The following is an 11,566-nucleotide window of genomic DNA, read 5'->3' on the forward strand; positions in this document are numbered from 1 at the left end:
AAAGGCCCTGAGGTGCAACATACAAAGACAGTTCAGATGATTATTAACTGTGTAGGACAAGTGTTTTGCCCAGTTTCAGGATCTGTGCATGCTCACGATTTATGATCATCTGGGAGGGGAAAGCAAGGTAGGAAGAACCGGCAGAGACCATCTGCTAAGTGGCAGCTAGGCATGAGGGCTTTTCTTCCTACCTCGTTCAGCATCTGGGTACAGCTGCTGGCTAGGAAAGAGCCCTTGTACTCAGACAATCTTTGCCTCCAATCTTATTTGACCACCACAGACAATAAAAAACTGGGAGCGCATTCAGCTCCAGAAACTGGGTAGGACAAATTAATGATCGTGTGGACTGCCTTACACTATTAGTAGCAGCTATATATTTAAGAACAGCCCTGCTGGATCAGGCCGAAGGCCTATTTAGTCCAGAATCCTGTTTCACACAGTGGCCCTCTAAAAGCCTCTGAGAAGCCCACAGGCAAGAGCTGAGGATATGCCCTCTCTCCTACTGTTGCTCCCCTGCAACTGATATTTAGAGGCATCTGTTGCCTCTGAGGCTGGAGGTGGTATGGTTGACAGAATCATAATAGATGTGGCATTATATTTACTAGTGAGTACCATTTTGCCAGCTGTAAAACTGGTTAAGTTGATGTTCAGTTCTGCTTTATTTCAGTTATGTTTGTGCAGCCATTGCCATGAAGGTTGATGGATCTCCACTGGTAGCTTTTAGATGTGTAATGGGCCTTCAAGATTCCTTGAAGGAGACTGACAAAAACATATAGAAAGAAGTTTATTTTACATTCACAAACAAACTTAATTATATTAATCCATCATAGCAAATGAGCCCTTTCAAACCAAATGAAGGATCTCCACGTTTATTCAACACATGGTGAGTTTAAGTATTTCTTATTCCATACTACATCCTTTCTTAAAGACTAGACTATAATCACATTCACTTTAAAATAAATTCTCCTGACAACCCCCTCCCTCCCTTTCTCTTATTTCACATTTTTCTTGAGAAGAACCACCATACTTTTGGCAGTATGTTTCTTACTTTAAGCTTTGTGTCAGGAGTTCATTTTACCTCAGACTGACTTCTTCCTCTTGAAGGAGTTTACAGCAAGAACAGAATCAGCAGCTGTAATGGGTTTTTATCCTCTGAATTTAGTATTTTATTTCTGCAACTCTGTTGGATCTAGCTCCTTCAGACTTCTGCATCTCTTGCCAGCTCAACAGCTCTAGTTTTAACATTTCCCTTAAAACAGATCCTACTATGAATTTATCTTTATTTTTAAAAGAAAAGAAAACCCTGCTCACCTACAAGCAAAATGCCATTGAGTTCAAGATATCCCAGGAGTGGTGTGAAAATAAGCCAAGAAAACTATAAAATGCACCAAAGATTTGCTCTGAAAAGAGAGTGGTACGTTAATTTTTTTTGGGGGGGGGGAAGTACAGCTAATAACTATAATTTGGCTACACATTCCTTTGGTCTGTTAGCCACCTTGCAGGGGTCACATATTTGTATGTTTTTGTGGAACACAAATGCAGGAAGATATCAGTATTTTAGTAATTATATGGTGATGTGTTTTAGCTATATGCTCCCCTGCACACTAGTTTTCCCCTGTATCACACAGCAGTATATGCCGCCACTTGTTCTCATCATGTTCCCAGTGACATAACTGGGAATAGGACAAGATCACAAGTTCAGAACTGGTCTACAGGTTTTTATACCTAGTCTGACCACTTGCTATAAGACAGCTTCCTCCTGATAAGGAAACAACAACAATGTAAAATGACCTAAGCAGTCCTTTTTAGATGAGCCTATTTCCAATCGAGCCTGGAAAAGCAAGCCTATTACTCAAGTCAGTTCCCAATCATCCATGCCAGCACTGCTTGAACTCGTTTTTTTTTAATTGTTCAGTGGTTATGATGTAGTCATAGGAACAAAGGAAGCTGTCTTCTATCGAGTCAGACCATTGGTCCATATAGCTCACTATTATCTACGCAGACTAGAAGTGGCTTCTCCAAGGATACAGGCAGGAGTCTCTCCCAGCCCTAGCTGGAAATGCCAGGGAGGGAACTTGGAACCTTCTGCATGCAAGCATGAAGATGCTCTTCCCAAAGCAGCTCCATCTCCTAAGGGGAGTATCTTACAGAGCTCACATGTAGAGGTGCTTTACACGATTGCTGTGAAGCGCCTCAGTGAGGTCTGCGGGGAGAATGGGCTTAGCCCACTCTCCCTGCAGACGATCAGCAGCGGAGCCTTGAGTGGCTGGATTGGCTGCCCACACGACTGCCGGCTCCGTCATGGAGCCAGCGGGGGCTGCAGAGATCGGCGGCCGTGTGGCCCCTGGACGTCCCAGGATGCTCTGGGTAAGTGTGCGGGGCACCCTGGAGAGACCCCCCAAGCCCAGGAGGCTGCTTGCATCCTCCCAGCTGAGGGTCTACTCATGTGTCGCCGCACATTGTGGCCACACACGAGCAACAAAATGAAGTTAAAGGAGCGCCTGCTTCGTTAACATCATTTAAGGGGAGGGTGTTTTAGGCGGGCTAGCCGCCTTGGGAGCGCTGGGCATGCCCGCTGGTTCCCATGAGCACTGGAAAACAGACTAAGCTCCCTTAGCATGCTTTCCAGTGTTCATGGGAATAGCCTCGTTGTCTCCCATTCAAATGCAAGCCAGGGTGGATCCTGCTTAGCAAAGGGGACAATTCATGCTTGCTACCACAACACCAGCTCTCTTCCCATTGTCCCTGTTGTCTGCAGTGTCATGCTGTGACACTATATCCAGCAACCTTTAAGGAGGGCTAAAGAGCGTCAAGGCAGACCGCTTTCTTCATCAGATGAACTTTGAAAAAAATCTGTGCTGGAGAACACATGAGACAGGTTTGAAAATGGGTGGCAAAGAACAGCATGGGTGCTCCCCTAAATAGCTAAGTTAATCACACCACATCCATTTTTCTGGGGTGAAATACTGCACTACTGTGGGCTTGTGAAATAGCTGATAAAAGATGAAGCATGACTTGGTCCCATTTCGTCTGCCATGTGGAAAGCCCCAGAAAAGAGCCTGTCTAAAACAGCCTCCTTCAGTCACAGCAGAAACATTTTAGCTTCCATAGCGGCTTCTGACACTACCTCCCTTAATGCCTCCCCAGATACTGGAGTGTGTTACTTGCATATTAAGCTGATGCTAGCAAATGCTGAAGCCAAGAAGTAACCACAAACATTCCTTGAAAGGGTGCATAATGTCATTGTACTCATCTCAAAATGTAAGGAGTATCACAAAGGAATCATAAACTCAACAAACAGGGCAGGGGCAGAGAGTTGAACCAAAGGTTGAAATAGAGGCGTCCACATTTTAATTCACCAGAAGAAAGCCTACCTGAAAATTAAGCACATGAATGTAAGAGAAACTTCCTTTGAGAGAGCAAACTGATGAAGTATTTTATTGCCTGTAGTTTTATTTTAAAAGGCATGATTAGAACCTTATCGTTAAAAATAAACATAATACTGTAAATGACAGCATTAGCAAAGAAGAATGTTGAAGCAGCTAGCGTGACATCTCAAGTTCAACGGCAATTCTCAAACCATTATTGTGGTTTGCTAACAGCGTGCATGCATAATAGCATTTATTGTGCTCAAAGCTTCTGTTTCCATTTACTTGCAGAACTCTTTTCCTTAGAGAATGTATGTGAAATGTTTAAAAGTTAAATATTCTATAATTCTTTTAATGCATCTGTTATGGCATGTTCATGTTAACAACAATGTAGCTTGGACTCTTGTTGCAGCCTCTTCTGTTTCAGTATGTACACATTAATTAATGCAGGAATACGTGCATGCATGCAAACAATTAATCCATGAATGTCCCTGGATGCACTACAGAATCCCCCCCCCCTTCATTGATATATAGGATCATTTTAATACAATTTATAACTATTCCTGCTTTGCTCTATTAGCAATAGCAATAGCACTTACATTTATATACCGCTGTATAGCTGGAAGCTCTCTAAGCGGTTTACAATGATTTAGCATATTGCCCCCCAACATTCTGGGTACTCATTTTACCGACCTCAGAAGGATGGAAGGCTGAGTCAACCTTGAGCCCCTTGGTCAGGATCGAACTTGTAACCTTCTGGTTACAGGGCGGCAGTTTTACCACTGCGCCACCAGGGGCTATTAGCAACATTCAGAATCATATTGTCTAATATTTTAATAATTATGTTATGAATTCACAAACCATCATGAACTTAATCCATGTATAATTAGTTTCTACATCATTGTCATCATCATGGTACTTATACATATAAAATGCATAGTATTATCATCCAAGCCGGGCCGCAAGCATGCACAGAGCAGGAAGAGCATCAGGTGGCAGACACAGTGGCTGACATCCAGCGCAAGAGTACATCAGCCCAGTAATGTAGCGTTTGAACAATTTTACACAAAGGCAAAATTGCCCATTGGGCTTATTCTTGTGTAATGCCATTTGTGCGAATGTTGCATTTGCACAACTTATGCAAACTGCACAGATGTAACATTGCAGGCTGATATACTCTTGTGCAGTATGTCTCGCACAGTATGTCAGCTAGTAAAAATGGTTATTGTCCAGGCAAGTCCCAGCCTAGTCCATCTAGGTTGCAAGGGGAACCAATTGCTGGTGGGCAGAACCACCCCGGAAACTAGGAACTTTGGACAGCCCGAGACACATTCCAAACTGCAGTTTTGATGGCTCACCACATGGGGAAGTATCACACAAACCCACTGGTTACCAATTCAGCACCTACTGAAGATTTTAATTTTGTTTTACATTAGAACATAAGAACAGCCCTGCTGGATCAGGCCCATCTAGTCCAGCATCCTATTTCACACAGTGGCCCACCAGATGCCTCTGAGAAGCCCACAGGCAAGTGCTGAGGGCATGATCTCTCTCCTGCTGTTACTTCCCTACAACTAGTATTTAGAGGCATCTTGCCTCCAAGGCTGGAGGTGGCCTATAGCCCTCAGACTAGTAGCCATTGATAGACCTGCCCTCCATAAATTTTCTAAACCCTTCTTAAAGCCATCCAGGCTGTTAGCTGTCACTACATCTTGTGGCAGGGAATTCCAGAGTTTTATTATAAGTTGTGTGAAAAAGTACTTCCTTTTGTCAGTCCTAAATTTCTTGGCAATCAGTTTCATGGGATGACCCCTGGTTCTAGTGTTATGAGAGAGAGGGGGGGAGGGTGGGAGAGATTTCTATCAACTTTTTCCACATCATGCATAATTTTACAGACCAGGGGAGAGGGGAGAGGGGGCCTATGTTTGCCCTTCTCCCCAGAGGCCCCTTGAAGTGAGGGAGATAATGAAGAAAATAGGGAGGTGTGGAGCTGGGGGGGATCTCAGGAGCTGAGGGGCCAGGTTCTTTGAACCCATTCGCTCAGTTATAGCTACACCCCTGCCTCTATCATTTATCCCCTTAGCCTTTTTTCTAAATGAAAAAGCCCCAAATGTTGTAGCCTTGCCTTTTAAGGAAGGTGCCAGGCGCGGGCCGTGAACGCGCCTCCGGGGTGGCGGCGGCGGGCGGCTTCTTTAACTGGAAACGGAGCTGGTGCTCTGTGCCGCCCAGCAGCCCCCACGGCGGGGAATCGCCTCCGCCACTTACCTGACTCCCGCGGAGGCGAGCCCCCACCAGCGGCCGGGTAAGTGGTGGAGGTGACTCCCTGCCACAGGGGCTGCTGGGCGGCACGGAACACCAGCTCAGTTTCCAGTTAAAGAAGCTGCCTGCCACCCCCCGCCCCCGGAGGCGTGTTCACGGCCCGTGCCTGGAAGGTGCTCTAGGTCCTTGCTCATCTTAGTTGCCCTCCTCTGTACCTTCTCCAGTTCTATAATGTCCTTCTTAAGATACAGTGACCAGAACTGTATACAGTACTCCAAATGGGGCCACACTATAGTTTTGTATAACATTATAATATTAGCAGTTTTATTTTCCAACTGCTTCCTAATGATTCTAAGCATGGAATTGTCCTTTTTCACAGCTGCCACACATTGAGTCGACACTTTCAACGAGCTGTCCACCACAACCCCAAGATCCCTCTCCTGGGCATTTTCTGGACTACAAGATATGCAACAATTAAAGCATTGCAAAGTCTGATGGAATACTGCAGCGGTTTCAAGCCTAGAGTAAAGGGTTGTTCAATGCTTTGTTGTAGGATGGTGGCCATTCATATTTTCCATCCACTTCAACGTGTTTTCAAGGCAGGAGGTGTCCATATTCCCCTTGAAATGCTATTATCTGCCCCTCCTCCTGCTCCATTTGGGCCAATGGAGTTGCCGGGGTGTGTGTGATGTGACGACTTTTTTAAAAAAAAAAAATTTCTCGGCTGCCTTTCACAAATCCACCAGCAGGAGTGCCATGCCCAAAACAAAAATCTAATAAATGTTTTCATCATTGCACCCTTGTGCAAGTGATCCCAGCGAATTTTTTTTAAAAAATCCAATGGTGGAGAGCCGGCTTGAATCATCCACATGCACTCAGCAACCAGGGCTGGCTTGGCCACTCCTGCCACTCCAAGCGCCCCGATCCCCAACTGGAAATGGAGTGCTCGCTCGGCCACTCCTGGACCTCACTTAGGGTCTGCTAAGAGGGAGGGGGGTCCACCATCCTGCCTAGCCCAGCCCAGCACACCACTGGCTCTTCCAGACCAGGGGCGTGAGGATAGGGGGGGCAGGCAGGGCATGTGCCCTGGGCGCCACCGCGGCGGGTCACGTGGGGGGGCGCCAAAAAGTGACATCCCCCGACCCCCCCTGGATAGCCCACCGAGTGTAGCGGCGGATCGCCCGCCGAGTGCAGCAGAGCGACGCTGAGGCCTGCCGTCTGTGCAGTTGGGAAGCGACGCCGGGCCAGACGGCAGGCCTCGGCGGCGCTCTGCTGCACTCGGCGGGCGATCCGCCACCGCCCGCCACCGCCGAATCGCCGCCACTGCCGCCGCACTTGACGGGCGACCTGCCGCCACCGCCGCCGCACTCGGATCGCCGCCACCACCGGCGATCTGCCGCCTGGGGTGCCGGCACAGGTATGTGGGGGCCTGGGGGGCGGGGGGAGGGCGCAATTTCAGGGCAGAGCTTGCCCTGGGCGCCATTTCCCCCCGTTACACCACTGTTCCAGACTCTGCCTGCTCCAAGTGCAAGAAGAGAGAAGATTTTTTTAAAAAAAATCATGTTATATGAGCAACAACATTATTCTAGGGACAGGTGGAATGGGGCTGTAAAGATCAGCAAGTCGTTGCACTGTGATTTGAACCGTCCATACCACAAAGCACTGCAATGCATAAATGGTGTACAAAACAAACAAACAAACAAACTACAGGGCAAGCCTCCTAAAAATGGAAAAATACAGCAATTTTCCTGCAACGCATTTACAATGTTGTAGGCATACAACGCGGCAAAAAATTCTGAAACAAGGCATGGAAAATATGAATGGCGCCCTGCTGACAGCGCAGCGAGCATGATGTCAAAACATTGGCAATACGGAGGGGCACTTACGTTGTGAATCTGTTGCAGCATGTAATGTGGAAAACGCTCTGGTCAGTCACTGACAGTTCAGACCCCATCAGCATATTTGTGAAGTTGGGTTTTTTTTGGATCAATATGCATCACTTTATACTTGCTAAAACTGACATTGCTTTATCCTGACAATCTTGCACTGCCATTCTTCTAAGGAGCTCACGGGTTTGTACATGGTTCTCCACATTGCTTTATTTTTACAGCTGACTCTATGAGGTAAATTATGCCAAGAGAGAGTGAGTAGTCCAAGGTGACCGAGTGAGCTTCATAAGTCACTTGGGAATTTCAGGTCTCCCTTATTCTAGTTCAACCACTCCACCATATTTTCTACTTTTGTGCAAACAGCTAGGGACTGTGCGTGCATACAATCCACGTTGGACTGAAATATTTCAATGTTGTATTGTGCCAGCTTATATTAGATGTTTTCAGGCATATAATTAATTATCATAAATGTCCTGTGTTTCTATTTCAGGGGCATTATTGCCAAAGAAAACAAACATTAAGAACATAGACTTGGGAATTTGCATGAGAGTTTATATATATATATATATATATATATATATATATATATATATATATATATATGGATTGCCTATATGGTCAGGATCCCAAAGGGCCCTGTATGCATGCAACACATTTCTTTGTGCTTGTGGAGAATGGTTAAGGCTAATTTTTCCTGACAGCTGGAGCTCTTTATGTCTCATAGGATGCTTCTCTGGTGGGCCCCTGACTTTCAGAGATATTTTGGGAGGGAGGGTATAGGAAGCTGGCTCCGGAAGGAGGGCGTAAAAAGTGTGTGTGTGTGTGTGTGTGTGGTGTGTGTGTGTGTGCATGGAATGGCATGAGCAGAGCTTTGGATCCTAGCCAAGGAATAACATTCAGAAACATCCAGACATCACATTTTTAAAAACATACTTTTTAATAACTTGTCATTTTGCATTTTAAAATTCAAACCAGCAGCTATTTTTTTAACTGCAAAAGTGCTTCCTAAGATTTAATAAATTCTTAATTTTGTTCAGAATGCTGTAAATGTAATAGATTTTCTGCCAAAAAAATATTACTTACGTGGCATGTTTCCCCCCTCTGCTTAAAACTGCAAGAATAAAGATTATTCAAGAACCGCCAGTAGTAATACTGGCTCACACACTGTGCAGCAAACTGCCTAAGTGACAGGCGTGTTCACTTTAAACTCTGATGGTGCAGCAGGTGAAAAAGGAGAGCAGGGAAAGGTTCTGTGCCCACTAAGGAGTGTGTCCTTGTACTCCTGCTATTGGGAATAACTGGGGTGGCAGTGGGAGTTCAAGGACACACTCCTTAGTATGCATGGAGACTTCCACTTTCACAAGGTGTACCAGCAGTTTAACATGCCTCAGAAGCAGCGAGCACACCTGTTGCTTAGACAGCCAGCTTGCTGTGCAGTATGTAACTCACTGTACACAAGTTTTTCACATCAAGTTAACAGGAGGTTAGAGGAAATCGGGTAAGCTCTTTGATTTTTAAATAATATAAACAGTAAACAAAGATTTTGTGAAGGAAGAGCATTTAGATATTTGCATCCTTAGATATATTTGCCATATCATTTAAGGGGTTGCTGAACTCTGAATGTTTTGCTTTCTGTAGAGACTAAGTGTATCATTTCTGGAAACCTGACACTGATCATAAAATCATTTGTGAATCCCTAATGGTTTTTGGCAATTTGGAATATTTGTTCCTGGGCACTGGCATTGGTTCATTTTTGCTTCTTTGTTAAAAAAAAACCCCATTGATTCCCAAAGGGGAAACAACCAGCAAGGAACTGTAAACTGGAGATAGCAAATACTGATACCAATTTCCCTTTGAGGATCCTGGAAAGCTCTGTTTCCTACCACCTTTGCACTGTTGAATATCCTTGTGTTGACCTCAGCATTCATCAGTACATCCTGCTGAGAGAGAAAAAACAATTATTCTGCAGCCAAAACATTAGACTGAATGCCAGCCATGTCTGTTTGGGTGCTTGGAAAACTGGTTGTTTAGAATGGCTTCACATATTATAAGGACGTGCCAGAACAGGAAGTATAAATGAGTCCTACTTCCTCTTGCCGGGCTACCAGCAGCACATTGAAGGGGAAACCTATGCATTTCTATAGTTAGATGTGCAAGTTGTCTCTGGGTCTGAGTTCACACATCTCACCACAAGGAATGTTCAACTAAATGAGGCTATTCCCACGATCAGCCAAAATCAGGCTAGGGGAGCCTAGCCCGATTTTGGCTGATCGTGGGAGCCATCGCAAGCGAGCCCGGTTGCCTCCTGGCGGTTAACCCGCCTAAATACCCCTCCCCTAAAACTGGGTTTGTGGAGCGAGTGCTCCGCAAACCCAGTTTTTTTAACCGTGACTAGCCGCGGCATGGCTCCGTGGCTACTCACAAGGAGACCCCCGGAGGGGAGCGAAAAGCCGCCTCCCGGCTCCGGGGGTCTCGCCAGCATGCCCTGCGCTCTCACGCAGGGCATGCTGGAGCTTCTGGAGGCCGACCAGCCCCTGCTCCTCCCAGCCCCAACCGGCTCTGTCATGGAGCCGGCAATTGTGTTAACGGCCGATCTGGCCGCCCAGGGCTCCCGCCCGGATCGTCGGCAGGGCTCTCGCCCGGATCGGCTTAGCCCGCCATCCCCGTTGTGCTTCCCAAACCGGGTCTCACCAATCATGAGACCCGGCTCAATGTGTTTAAGATCAGGATGTTTAGTTAAGCCTATAGTGTACTTGTTTAATAGTTAGTGCTTTTGCCATATTATATGTCCCGTGCTTTTTAACTTATTTATGCCATTCACTTCTTTAGGTTTCCAGTTTATTTAGACTGGGTTCACACAATCACAAGGATCCTGGTTAAAAAAATTAAGATAATCCAGATTATTTTAATAATAATAAATTATGATGATTAAATGATGGTTAACTGGAATGGTTTGGCCAGGATTGCCCTGAATTCTAGTTTCTCAGAATTAGCTCCACAGGGCTCACTAATCCTGATTAACTATTTCAACAAGGGTCCTTGTGATTGTATGAATCCAGCCACAATTTCTCTTTGATTATACTGCACTGTACTTTATGGTTCCAGTCTTCAGAAAGCCTGTTCTCATGATCCGTGAGAACGGCTAGTGGGTGGTCTACGGGGAAGGTGGGTTAAACTATCTTCCCCACAGACAATTGAGCCAGCATTGCTGGGCGTGCTCCCCACGTGCCCAGACGATTACCCGTGCACTGGGGCAGTGGGGAGGGGTGGGATGTGTGGTCCCAGCCTTTGGAACTACCAGGATGCACCATGCAAGTGCGGGGTGCATCATGGGGACCTCCCCTCCCCAGGCTCCCCACAGTGTGGCAGCCATGGCTGCAAGCAACCGCAGCTGCCACACAATAAAAAAAATGAGGTTAACGAAGCATTTGCTCCTTTAACCTCATTTTATAGGGAGGCTATTGAGGCAGGTTTGTTGCTGTGGAGCTGCCGGGATCAGCCGGATCCCGGCAGTTCACACATGTGTTCAAAACGAGGCTGGGCTCCCTTAGCCCGGTTTTGCACGTCCATGTGAATAGCCTTAGAGGCTCTACACACGATTGGTGTGTAGAGCCTTACTGGGCTCTGCGGGGAGAGCTCTGCGGGGAGCTGACCCTGGGCTGCCAGATCGGCTGCCCACATGATTAACAGCTCTGTCACGGAGCCGGTAGGGATGGCGGGGATCAGGGGCCACCTGGCCCCTGGAAATCCCAGGACGCACTGCACAGGTGTGCGGGGCATTCTGGGGAGACCCCCGAGGCCGGAAGGCTTGTTGCAGCCTTCCAGTCGGGGGTCTCCTCATGAGTTGCCATGGTATCTCACAACAGGAAAACCCAGGTTAATGGAGCGCTCGCTCCGTTCACTTGGTTTAAGGGGAGGGGTATTTCTGAAGGTTTGCTGCCAGAAGCCATGCGGCTCCCATTGCAGCACATGACCGTGCAGAACCAGGCTGGATTCCCTTAGCCCAGTTCTGTGCGGTCGTTAGAATAGAATGTTACATTAGTTCAAGAT

The sequence above is a fragment of the Hemicordylus capensis genome, chromosome 5, assembly GCF_027244095.1.
Source record: "Hemicordylus capensis ecotype Gifberg chromosome 5, rHemCap1.1.pri, whole genome shotgun sequence".
Lineage (NCBI taxonomy): Eukaryota > Metazoa > Chordata > Lepidosauria > Squamata > Cordylidae > Hemicordylus > Hemicordylus capensis.